The sequence below is a fragment of the Ovis canadensis genome, chromosome 22 (genome assembly GCF_042477335.2).
Source record: "Ovis canadensis isolate MfBH-ARS-UI-01 breed Bighorn chromosome 22, ARS-UI_OviCan_v2, whole genome shotgun sequence".
In the NCBI taxonomy this organism is placed as follows: domain Eukaryota; kingdom Metazoa; phylum Chordata; class Mammalia; order Artiodactyla; family Bovidae; genus Ovis; species Ovis canadensis.
In genome coordinates this window covers 62000979-62013847 of record NC_091266.1, presented here as the reverse complement: position 1 = coordinate 62013847, position 12869 = coordinate 62000979, and the positions used below count along the sequence as shown (strand labels likewise).

General features: G+C 48.4%; 1 protein-coding gene across 2 annotated transcripts in view; it reads right to left on the bottom strand.

Annotated features, from left to right (window-relative positions):
* The window catches only part of DOCK1 (dedicator of cytokinesis 1), a 568995-nt gene that overhangs the window by 132772 nt on the left and 423354 nt on the right, over positions 1–12869 (bottom strand). The gene's annotated exons all lie outside the window — the stretch shown is intronic.

Genomic DNA, 12869 nt, shown 5'->3' with positions numbered 1-12869 from the left:
AACTACTACTGGAAAGCAGTGTGTCGGGAGCCATCACAGTCGCAGTCCTAACAAGTGTGTGTTAATTGAGAAGAAGGGAACTCAGAAAGCAGAACATAATCAGACACCAATTTAGCTCCTGGAAGCTCCTGGCACAGTTACAGCCCCGAAAATGACTTTATTACGACAGGGCTGCAGGCATTTCTGTGTTCCTGTTACCCAGGGTTTGCTGCCAATAAAACAGGAAGAAGAGGGACCTCATTACTGCAGAAGGGGACGCATCTATGGCGAGACGCCCCAAGCATCCTGGGCACAAGGCGAAGCCCACGTCTCAACGGCTGAAGCTGTGGGGCTTCTCTTGTTCCTCCTCTGAACTGACTGTAAGTTATATAATGAGATTGTACAGTTCAATCCGAGGGCACTTAAATACCTCTGGCACCCACCCAACAGTCACTCTAGGGGGGAAAAAACTGCATTTTTTAACAAAATGTTTCGCCCGAAGTGGTTGGGAAAAAAGGCAGCAAATGCAAAGTGACAGCGTCTCTCCCTGCAGAACACCGAGGCAAGGAGTCACAGCTGGAAAACTGCCTGAGCGCGGCTTCCGCGTCGCTCAGGAACGCTGGGAAGGAGAGGTCACTTAGGGGGAAGCGAGGGAAGGGATGCAGACTGTGGCTTCAGTCCCGCGCGACGGGTGCCTGCCCCCAGCCAACAAGTCTCTTGGCACCTCCCACAAACATCTGGGTGCCAGGTCAGTGGCAAAACAGCATCAGTTGCTGCCTCTGGTGGGATCTTGGGCAGAGAACGAAGACCACGTGAGCACAGAGAACTGAGTTCCAGGAAAGACCCTGGAGCGTCCTGATGGGTAGCGATGCGCAGGAAGTAGAAGGCTTGGGTGAGGGGCGCCTGCAGTCTTTGTGGCTTGGGAAACAGTGTGGAGACTGGTGTCAGGAGAACTTTCTGGGAAGGAGGCTGGAAGTGTCGGTGGGGGCTGTGAGAGGTTGTAGATGCCAGGGTACAGAGTTTGCACCTTGGGCAGCGGGTGATGGGGCTCCTGAAGACTTTACAGCGGGGACCGGGCCAGAAAAGCCGAAGGGTTAACCACCCTTGAATGCCAGAGATTTGCTTCGTTTCTTTTCCTAATCAATAAGCCCACAGTATCCATTAGACTCTTAACTGCAACTCGCTCTGCACCTTTCTGCTTGGCCAGCCCTGGGAGACGCGGGCTCCATCTACGAGGCCCGGCATCATAGAATCCCCAGGGAGCACCCCCTAACGTCTCATCCCTGCTGAGGGAGAGGGGGTGTCCTGGAGCAGAAATCAGTGGGTCCGGGTCAGCTTGTCCGACACGCTCAATGCACCGGTGCTCCGGATATGTGTTCTCTAAGTCCCCACCAAAACAGTGCCTGTTGCCCATAAACCACTGCGGGCTGAGGGCCAGACGTCCTGAAAGCGGCCACACGCACCACAGCCCTCCGCTTCCTCTCCCGCTGGACCACCCCCCTCACTTTCTGCTGCTTGGGCATCTTCTCAACACCTTGCATGCTCCACACAGTGTTGCTACTTCACAGACATCATGGTGTTTGATGCCACAAGTCTTGTGAGGTACGAATTACCTGACATTTTATAAACCAGGAAATAAAAGCTCAGAGATGCAGAAAGCATGCTCCCAGTGGGCTTAGAACAAGGTCACAATCGGTCACAATCATGTACTGCCTTCCTTAGGAAGGTTAACCACCGTGGTCAGCATGATACGAGTACAACCCTGCAACTACCTGTGTTCCTTTTACACTGCATGGAGGGAAATTTCCAGCAGATACAAAAGTAGACAGCCAAGGACTTCTCTGATGGTCCAGTGGCTAAGAATCCAAACTCCTAATGCAGGTGGCCCGGGTTTGATCCCCGGTCAGAGAACTAGATCCCACGTGCTGAAATGAAGAGTTTTGCAGGCCATGACTGAATATCCCACGTGCTGAAACTAAAAAGATACCTACTGCACGCTGCAGTGAAGATCAAAGATCCTGTGTGGTAATTCGTACCTCCCAAGACTTGTGGCATCAAACACCATGATGTCTGTGAAGTAGCAACACTGTGTGGAGCATGCAAGGTGTTGAGAAGATGCCCAAGCAGCAGAAAGTGAGGGGGGTGGTCCAGCGGGAGAGGAAGCGGAGGGCTGTGGTGCGTGTGGCCGCTTTCAGGGCATCTGGCCCCTGTGAAAGCTGCTCGGTCATGTCCAACTCTTTGCGACCCCATGGACTATACAGTCCATGGAATTCTCCAGGCCAGAATACTGGAGTGGGTAGCCTTTCTCTTCTCCAACTAGGACAAATACATAAACAAATAAATATCTTTTAAAAGGTAGACAGCAAAAGAGACCCATGTACTCTTCACTCAGCTTCATCGACTATTACCGTCTGCGCATGGTTGACTCATTTCTCCCCAACTTCGTACCCCCTCCCACATTATTATTATTGTTGTTGTTATTTTTAGACAGACTATTTCTAAGAGCAGCTTTAGGCTCACAGCAAAACTGAATGAAATCTACAGAGTTCCCCACTCCACTGGGTCCCCCATGACCGACATCCCGCACCAGGGCGGTGCCCACGTTATAAACTGTTGGACTCACAGTAATTCATCATCGTCACCCAAAGTGCAGAGTCTCGTTAGGGCTCACTCTTGGGGTTGTACGTTGTACGGCTTTGGACAAACATGCAGTGACACCCGGCTCCACGACAGAATCATACGGAACAGAGTCACTGCCCTAAAGACCCTCCGTGCTTGACCAGCTCACCTCTCTCTCCCATTGAGCCCCTGGGAGCCACTGATCTTTACCGCTTCATCCTGGCTTTTCCAGGATGGCATACTGTTGACTCCTAAAGGATGTAGCCTTTTCATATCGGCCCCTATTATTTCAAGAATGTTTTCTAAGTTAATTTTCCCCAGGTTTAAAAGCCTTAACATTTAAGGCAGTTTACGGCAAGGGCTTGAAACACATTCTCTTGTCAAATTCTTTTTCTAACTTGTCTGAGCAACATAAGTGCCTGCCTGAGAGAGTTCAGGGGTCAGCATGGCCTCAGAGCTCACCCTGCTCCAAAGTGCCCATTAACACTCAGGAAGCAACCCCTTCCTGATGGTCTGGATGCTTGGGGTGGGTTGCTCCCTGGAAGACGGGGTATTAACACAGATCTCATGGGCTTTTCAGAGAAGGCAATGGCACGCCACTCCAGTATTCTTGCCTGGAAAACCCGATGGGTGAAGGAGCCTAGTGGGCTGCAGTCCATGGGGTAACTAAGAGTCAGACATGACTGAGCAACTTCTCTTTTACTTTCCACTTTCATGCATTGGAGAAGGAAGTGGCAACCCACTCCAGTGTTCTTGCCAGGAAAATCCCAGGGACGGGGGAGCCTGGTGGGCTGCCGTCTATGGGGTCGCACAGAGTCGGACACCACTGAAGCGACTTAGCAGCAGCAGCACAGGCTTTTTTTATAAATAAATTTATTTATTTTCTACATTTAGAAACTGTTAACCGCTGATATTTATTTATTTGGGCTTCCCCGATGACTCCCTTCAAAATTCTCCAGGCCAGGCTTCAGCAATACATGAACCAGTGAACTCCCTGATGTTCAAGCTGGTTTTAGAAAAGGCAGAGGAACCAGAGATCAAATTGCCAACATCTGCTGGATCATCGAAAAAGCAAGAGAGTTCCAGAAAAGCATCTATTTCTGCTTTATTGACTGTGCCAAAGCCTTTGACTATGTGGATCACAATAAACTGTGGAAAATTCTGAAAGAGATGGGAATACCAGACCACCTGACCTGCCTCTTGAGAAATCTGTATGCAGGTCAGGAAGCAACAGTTAGAACTGGACATGGAACAACAGACTGGTTCCAAATAGGAAAAGGAGTACGTCAAGGCTGTATATTGTTACCCAGCTTATTTAACTTATATGCAGAGTATATCATGAGAAACGCTGGGCTGGAAGAAGCACAAGCTGGAATCTAGCTTGCCGGGAGAAATATCAATAACCTCAGATAGGCAGATGACACCACCCTTATGGCAGAAAGCAAAGAGGAACTAAAAAGCCTCTTGATCAAAGTGAAAGAGGAGAGTGAAAAAGTTGGCTTAAAGCTCAACATTCAGAAAACGAAGATCATGGCATCTGGTCCCATCACTTCATGGGAAATAGACGGGGAAATAATGGAAACAGCATCAGACTTTATTTTTCTGGGCTCCAAAATCACTGCAGATGATGGGTGCAGCCATGAAATTAAAAGACGCCTAGAAAGAAACAGTTATGACCAACCTGGATAGCATGTTGAAAAGCAAAGACATTATTTTGCCAACAAAGGTGCCAACAAAGGTCCATCTAGTCAAGACTATGGTTTTTCCTGTGGTCAGTCATGTATGGATGTGAGAGTTGGACTGTGAAGAAAGCTGAGTGCCGAAGAATTGATGCTTTTGAACTGGGGTGTTGGAGAAGACTCTTGAGAGTCCCTTGGACTGCAAGGAGATCCAACCAGTCCATTCTGAAGGGGATCAGCCCTGGGATTTCTTTGGAAGGAATGATGCTAAAGCTGAAACTCCAGTACTTTGGCCACCTCATGTGAAGAGTTGACTCATTGGAAAAGACTTTGATGCTGGGTGGGATTGGGGGCAGGAGGAGAAGGGGACGACAGAGGATGAGATGACTGGATGGCATCACTGACTCGACGGACATTGAGTCTGAGTGAACTCCGGGAGTTGGTGATGGACAGGGAGTCCTGGTGTGCTGCGATTCATGGGGTCGCAAAGAGTCAGACACGACTGAGCAACCGAACTGAACTGAACTGATCTGAACTGATGACTCTGTGGTAAAGAATCGACCTAATGCAGGTAATGTGGGTTCAATCCCTGAGTCGGGAAGATCCCCTGGAGAAGCGAATGGCAGCCCACTACAGTATTCTTGCCTGCAGAATACCATGAACAGAGTCTGGCGGGCTGCAGTCCATGGGGTCGCAAAGAGTCGGTATGACTTAGTGACTAAACAACAACAATAATTTATTTTTTGTTTATTTATTTTTGGCCACAACACGAGGCATGTGGGATCTTAGTTCCCCAGTTACGGATTGAACCCTCAACCCCTGCGTCAGAAGGGCAGAGTCTTAACCACTGGGCTGCCGGGAAAGTCCATCACAAGGCTCTTCTGAGGGCTCCGGGTCTGTGATGTAGCAGCTGCCTTGTGAGTGGCAACGATTACTGTTCTGACTAATATACATACACACGTCTCTCCATGGACGGAGTAAGTGGGACAGGCAGCCTCCTCCAGCTGCTTCTCACCAAGCTCACCTGGTTTCTCCCCACACTGTCTACAACCAGCTCTCCATCCTTCACAGCACAGTCCCCAAACCACAACCCCTGGCTTAATTTTGAAAAGTTTTTTTATTTCTTATTTTAATAAAGCCTTCTGAAAAAAACGTGTGGTGAAGATCACGTAACACAGAATTTACTGCCTTACCCATTTCTAAGTGTATGTATAGCTCAGGGGCACTTAGTGCATTCACACGGTGGGGCAACCATCACGGCCACCCATCCGCAGAACTCTTCACGAAACGGGAACTCTGTCCCCATCAAACAGCCACTCTACTCCCTCCAGCGCCTGCCCGCTGGCAGCCACCCTTCTCCTCTCTGTCTCTATGAACGGGACTGCTCTAAGGACCTCATTCAAGCGGAATCATACAGTGTGTGTCATTCCACATCGGGCTTACTTCCCTCAGCATCGTGTCCTGAAGGTCCATCCGTGCTGCAGCACGTGTCGGAATGCCCTTCCTATTAAAGGCTGGACGGTATTCATTTGCATGGATAATGACACATTGTATTTATTGCATTCATCCATCGTCCATGGATGGACACGTGGGTGGCTTTCCCCTTTTGGCCACCTGGAATAGTGCTGCTATAAACATGGTTGAACAAATATCTCTTCAAGTCCCTGCGTTCAATTCTTTGGGGTCTATACCCATAAATGGAATTGCTGGGTCACGTGCCAATTCTATTTTTACCTTTTTGAGCAACTGCCAAACTCTTTTCCACAGCAGTTGTGCCATCTTACATGCCGGCCAACAATGCAAGGTTCCAATTTCTACACACCTTTGCCAACACTTGAGGGCTTTTTTTGTTGTTGTTGTTTGTTTGCTTGCTTGTTTTGGATAGCAGCCATTCTAATGGGTGTGAGGTGGCATAAATAAAGTTTTATCAGAACACAACCATGTCCATTCATCGAGAAACTGCCCATGGCTGTCTTCCCATGACGAACACAGAGTTGCGCAGTGGTGCCTGCAGAGGTACCTGGCCCTTAATGGAAAGTTTTGCCAAGTCCTGAAAAGCTGGGCTTCAGTTCTGACCTGTTCTTCATGCAGGGTTTTGGAGAGTTCTTCACCTATTTCAGGAGGGAGCCAGGGCTCATGTCTGTTTCTTGACATCAGAAAATAAAAGTTGTTGATAAAAAGGTGTTAAAAAGCCCCCTCCAAAGCTTAGAGAAAACAGCTTCCCTCTTTACACCAGGAAGTGGTGTTACCAAGAGTTGGGAGAAAAGTGATTTGGAAACCAAAGTCAGTAGGTTCCCTCCATTTGTACCTCTGGGAAACCAAGCATGTCAGCTAACAAACTCATTTCAGGGTCAAGTTTTCAGAATGTACAGGCTCCCTCTTCCTCTACTCTCCAGCATCGCCTTCATCGTACTGTCCTCTTCATCGCCAATCCTGCCCGCCTCACCTATTAATCTCATACAAACTCACACAATAAGTGGTGAGTGATTTATGGGCATCCTGCATAAAGAGGGAAAATCCCCAACACAGACACATCAGGAAAGAAATATCTCTACAGGCAGAGGGGCCAGACAAGGGACAGTCACATCCTCACTCTAGAATTCGCCATGGCGAATAAGCAAGGATCTTGGTTGACCCCAGAGAGCCCCGCCATGAGCACCCCAGCAAACATCCGAGAGGCCTCCTGCCTCCCCTCCCAGGATCCTCCCGTTGTTCCTGGGATTACTAGCTCCAGCATCAGGACAGCCCCAGTAGGGAGGCTGGGGCAGAGGAAGCAGGAGGGAGGGGTGACCGCTGACCTGTCCCTTGGGCATGGGTGCCGACTGCCCCGGAAGATCGGCTCTCTAGGGTGTAAGAGTGTGCAACTGCCACAGAAGTATTTTCTGAGTTCCTCGTGTGTGGGAGTGGGGAGTGAGGGGTAGAAATGAGGACTCAAGAGGCTCTCCTTAGTGAGGAAACACTTTGGGAATAAAGAGTGGTGATGGCTGCAAAACACGGTGAATAGAATTAATGAAAACTGTACACGTCTGCATGATTAAAATGGCAAATTAGAACTGGACATGGAATAACAGACTGGTTCCAAATAGGAAAAGGAGTACGTCAAGGCTGTATATTGTCATCCAGCTTATTTAACTTATATGCAGAATACATCATGAGAAATGCTGGGCTGGAGGAAGCACAAGCTGGAATCAAGATTGCTGGGAGAAATATTAATAACCTCAGATATGCAGATGACACCATCCTTATGGCAGAAAGTGAAGAAGAATTAAAGAGCCTCTTGATGAAAGTGGAAGAGCAGAGTGAAAAAGCTAGCTTAAAACTCAACATTCAGAAAACTAAGATCATGGCATCCGGTCCCATCACTTCATGGCAAATAGAGGGAGAAACAGTAGAAACAGTGTCAGACTTTATTTTTCTGGGCTCCAAATCACTGAAGATGGTGATTGCAGCCATGAAATTAAAAGACATTTACTCCTTGGAAGGAAAGTTATGACCAACCTAGACAGCATATTAAAAAGCAGAGACATTACTTTGCCGACAAAGGTCCGTCTAGTCAAGACTATGGTTTTTCCTGCGGTCATGTATGGATGTGAGTTGGACTATAAAGAAAGCTGAGCACCGAAGAATTGATGCTTTTGAGCCGTGGTGTTGGAGAAAACTCTTGAGAGTCCCTTGGACTGAAGGAGATCCAACCAGTCCATCCCAAAGGAGATCAGTCCTGGGTGTTCATTGGTAGGACTGATGTTGAAGCTGAAACTCCAATACTTTGGCCACCTGATGCAAAGAGCTGATTCATTTGAAAAGACCCTGATGCTGGGAAAGATTGAGGGCAGGCAGAGAAGGGGACGACAGAGGATGAGATGGCTGGATGGCATCACTGACTCAATGGTCACAGGTTTGGGTAAATTCCAGGAGTTGGTGATGGACAGGGAGGCCTGGCGTGCTGCAGTCCATGAGGTCATAAAGAGTCGGACACGACTGAGTGACTGAACTGAACTGAATTGATGCTATATAGATTTTAAAGTGGAAGTCGCTCAGTTGTGTCCGACTCTTTGTGACACCATGGACTATACAGTCCATGGAATTCTCCAGGCCAGAATACTGGAGTGGATAGCCGTTCCCTTCTCCAGGGGATCTTCCCAACCCAGGGATTGAACCCAGGTCTCCCACATTGCAGGTGGATTCTTGAGCCACCAGGGAAGCCCAATATATATTTTACATCAATTTAAAAACAAAACAAAACAAAAAACACTGGGAGAGGAAAGAGAACAGGGTATTTCTAGCAACTCCAGCAGCAGGAATCATGACTTCTCTGTCCATAACCCCAACATCTGTATGACTCAGGATCACGATTTAAAAACAAAACAAACAAACACAAATAAACAAATGAATGAACAGAAACAACTTGGGAATAAAAACTTCTGACCTTTACTCCCCAAAGAACCAGGTGGGGCATTTAGGAAAAGCATGAATATAAACAAATAGAAACAACCACAATGGCCTGGTAATGACCACACCGTCCACCAGAGCCATTTAGGACCTGCGCGAGTCCTTTCTCACTTAACAGGATAACCACTCCAGTCCCCTGAGAGCCCCCTGAAGCTTTGCTCCCTATGGCAGTTGGCAAAGCATCGCATATAAAACACAGTGTAACTGAATCCATATAGGAAGCCCAGGAAAACAGGAAGCGGTCAGAGGCTGTGAGCCAGCTGCAGGGTTCAGGGCTGAAATTCTTAAGAGAAACTAAGATAGTTAACCCAAAGAGGGTGATTCTTTCCAGCTATTTCATGCTCAGAATGTACTAGCCACGCCTAGAGTTTATTCCGATTCATTTTCAAGACTTGCTAACAGCCACTGTCGTCATTTAGCAAACGAATATGATTTGTTTTAGGCTCATTTGCCAAAGGCTAAACACTGGGGCGAGGTTTTCTGTCCATTCAAGGGGCTAGGTGCTTACGTGAGTGCCCGGAAGAGCCGCCTGGCAGCTGCTGACACGGCTGCATTTCCACATCCTCGCTGGTGCTCAGCTACTTCTACTCCTGGTTTGTTTAGTCTCCCTCTCACTGGGCTGGTGGGCCTCGTATGTGGGGTACCCCTGGGAGCACTCTGTGCTGAATCACACCCCATCCCTCAGGCTGCGCAACCTTGGGCAAGTGAACGAACATCTCTGAATCTCTTTTCTTTGAGGTCTGTGGATGGGGGACTTAAACGGCTCAGTGTTTGCAAATGACCTGGGTCTTACTGTGTGCATGCCTGCTCAGGCGCATAGTCATGTCCGACTCTTTGCAACCCTATGAACTGTAGCCTGCCAGACTCCTCTGTCCAGGGGATTTTTCCAGGCAAGTATACTGGAATGGTTGCCGTCTCCTTCTCCGGGGATCTTTCCAAGCCATGGATGGAACCCACGTCTCCTGCACTGGCAGGTGGATTCTTTACCACGGCACCACCTGGGAAGCCCCTGGGTCCTACCACCTACTCAATAACTGGCACGTGTTATCTAGAGGATGATAAAGATACAAAAGATGGGGCTTCCCTGGTGGTCCAGTGATTAAGAATCTGCCTGCCAGTGCAGGAGACACAGGTCCTATCCCTGGTCTGGGAACTGAGCTCACACCGGCTGCGGAATAACTAAGCCCTTGCATCACAACTACTGAGCCCACAAGCCACAGCTACTTGCCCGCCTAGAGACTTCCCTCCACATCCAGAGAGGCCATCGCGACAAGAAGCCCGTGTATGGCGAGTAGAGTGTAGCCCCTGCAACTAGAGAACACCCACGTGCAGCGATGAAGAACAAGCACAGCCAAGATTAGTTAATTAATATAAACAGAAAAGGTGATGGCCTCTGCCCTCTTCTCTGCTATTTATGTCCAAGGAGATTCTGAAAGATCTCCTTAGCATGCAGTGAGCAGAGGAGAGTTCAGAAGACCTGTGTTCGTGAAAGCTCAGCTGGTGTTGAAGCTTAGAGAAAAGCAGAATATTCTGTAATTTCGCTCTTTGATTTTACTGGGGCTCAGAATCCCCATCACTGATGCTGAATGGAGGGAACTTTCTAGCTTCCCAAGATGGAAAGAGTGGCCTGGTGAGGTTTGCACTCTGGTTTTGAGGCTAACAGTGCCGCAGGCCAGTGCACCAGCCCAGGGCCGCAGCTCGCCCCTGCTCCCACCCGGGCGGGCATCACATGAAGGTCACGTGCCCTGGGGAGGGCTGCCCTCTTCGAAGAGTATGTGCTGGTGTGGAACAAATCACTGCAGATGCAGCGGCTTCGACAGCCATTATCTCACAGTGCCAGGGGTCAGAACTCCCTGTGGGCTAAGTCGGGTCTTCTGTTTGAGGTCTCAGCAGGCCTTGGTCCAGGAGTTGGCCAAGGTGAGTTCTGATATGGAGGTTCTGGACTTCCAGGCTCATCCGGGCAGAAGCCAGTTCTCCGCAGTTGTAGGTCTGAGGTCTCGCTCTCCTGCTGCCAGTCGGGGCCCCTCTCTGACCCTATGGGCCACCTGCATTCCTTCTCACCGAATCCATCATCAAGTTCTTCTGATGCTTCACACCCTCCCTCCCTTCTGCCATGAGCCAGAGACAATCCTCTCCTTTTCCCAGGCTCCGGGGATGACATGAGGCCTGCCTGGATAATCTCCTGAACTTAAGATCAATTAATTATTATATTTGCAAAAATCCCCCCTTTCCAGGTGGTGCAACACAATCGCATGATGATTGTGTATCAGTTCAGACGCCCATCCGCACTCCAGCAGGAGCTTCCCAAGGACCCTCACTGACGACCACAGACCTCGACCCCAGACTGATTTTTCTGAATCCCACTTCCACTTTTATTCTTCTGTAAGCCCCAGAGAGAGAGACAGGGGGTGGGGGAGACAGTCATCTTAGAACTCTTTCCTCTGTTGGCCCTCCTGCTGTTCTGAGTATTAGTGACAAGAAGAAAGACTCAGCTTAGAGAAGGGGTGGTTGGAAGCTCGAAAGCACGAAAAACCAACCTGAACCAGGTCTTGCAAGAATGAAGTGGCTCTTTCAGGATTCCTTTCTCTGCAATCCACCGAGTGACACTTTCATTAACAGGCGTGACCTTATTCTAAGCCCAGGATGTTGTCTGATTCCAAGCTCATTTGTTCCCTGGATTCGTGTAGCAACCCAGAACGTAAGAGCTCAAGAACTGAATGATGACTTTCCTCCCCAAACAGTCCATAAAATCACCTAAACAGCTGTTCATATTAACATAATTCCTCTGGCTTATCCTAAAAAGATGAGGCTTTCTTTCTGGCGAGAATAGCATGGCCCTGAGCATCAAGTATGGGACTGGAATTTCCCACACCCGTGTCATAACCCTAAGCAAGGAAATATGAAATCATTCAATATCCAATCTCAGAGGGCAGCAAGCTACAGCTCAGGGGTCAAGTCCATCCCTCTGCCCGTGTATGTAAATAAAGTTCTACTGGCCAAGAGCCAGGCCCGTTCAATTACAAGTTACAAACAAGGAAGACAGAGCTCACAAAGCTGAAAATATGGCTTGTTATGTAAACAAATGATATTCAAGGAGAAAAGATATAATTACCTTCTCTGATCTCTAACAACAGTTTCCACTCCATTCCCTCTGTAAACTAATTAATCCTTCCCTACTTTCTAGTTAAAATCTGTTTACCTTTTACCACCAAGACCATTTGATATGTTTATTCTTTTTATTGTTTATTCTTTCCTGGACAGAACAGTGAGCACCTCCACACCCTCAACTACAGTCATCAAGCAACCTTGAGCATCCTTCTCATCAAAAGTCTTGACATGAGATAGGAAGACTGGGAGTTGAGCCTCAGTTGGTGCCAGGAGGTAGGTGAGCACAAGGGTTAGAGCAGAGACTCCAGGTATAAATGGACTGAGATGAAATCCAGACTGTGCAAACCTTGAGCTGATTCCTTGTCCATGAAATGGATACAAGCGAGTATCAACCTGCTACGTGGTAAAGGTGAAAAGATCCAAAACATGGACAGTGCCTAGAACAGTGGCTGGACTACAGTAAGCTCACGGTGAGTGTTGGGAGGTCTGAAAATTACTCTCAAGGACTTCAACAGAGAGCGCTGGTTGAAGTGATATATTCAACTGCTACTGTAGACAGTTGGTTACCAGCCTTTAACCAGAGAACCCGTTCCAGACAACGGCATGGGCTAAGCCTCACCTTGATCAAAAGCAGAAAATCTAGCATTGTGTGCATGCTCAGTCACTCAGTCGTGCCCGGCTCTCTGCAGCCCCATGGACTGTAGCCCCCCAGGCTCCTCTGTCCACAGGATTCTCCAGGCAAGAATGCTAGAGCGGGTTGCCATTGCCTCCTCCAGAGGATCTTCCCGACCCAGGGATCAAACCCATGTATCTTGTGTCTCCTGTGTCTCCTGCACTGGCAGGCAGATTATGTTACCACTGAGCCACTTGGGAAACCCCATGAGCATAATAATTATTCATAATAGTTTTCTTTTGTGAAATGTGTGCCTGCTTAATGAATAGGAAACAGAAATGGCCTATCCTGATGGAACTCGAGGCTATGCAAGGTAAGTGGATGAGCTACAATACTGTAAGGACTCTGCCCGCTCCTGTGTG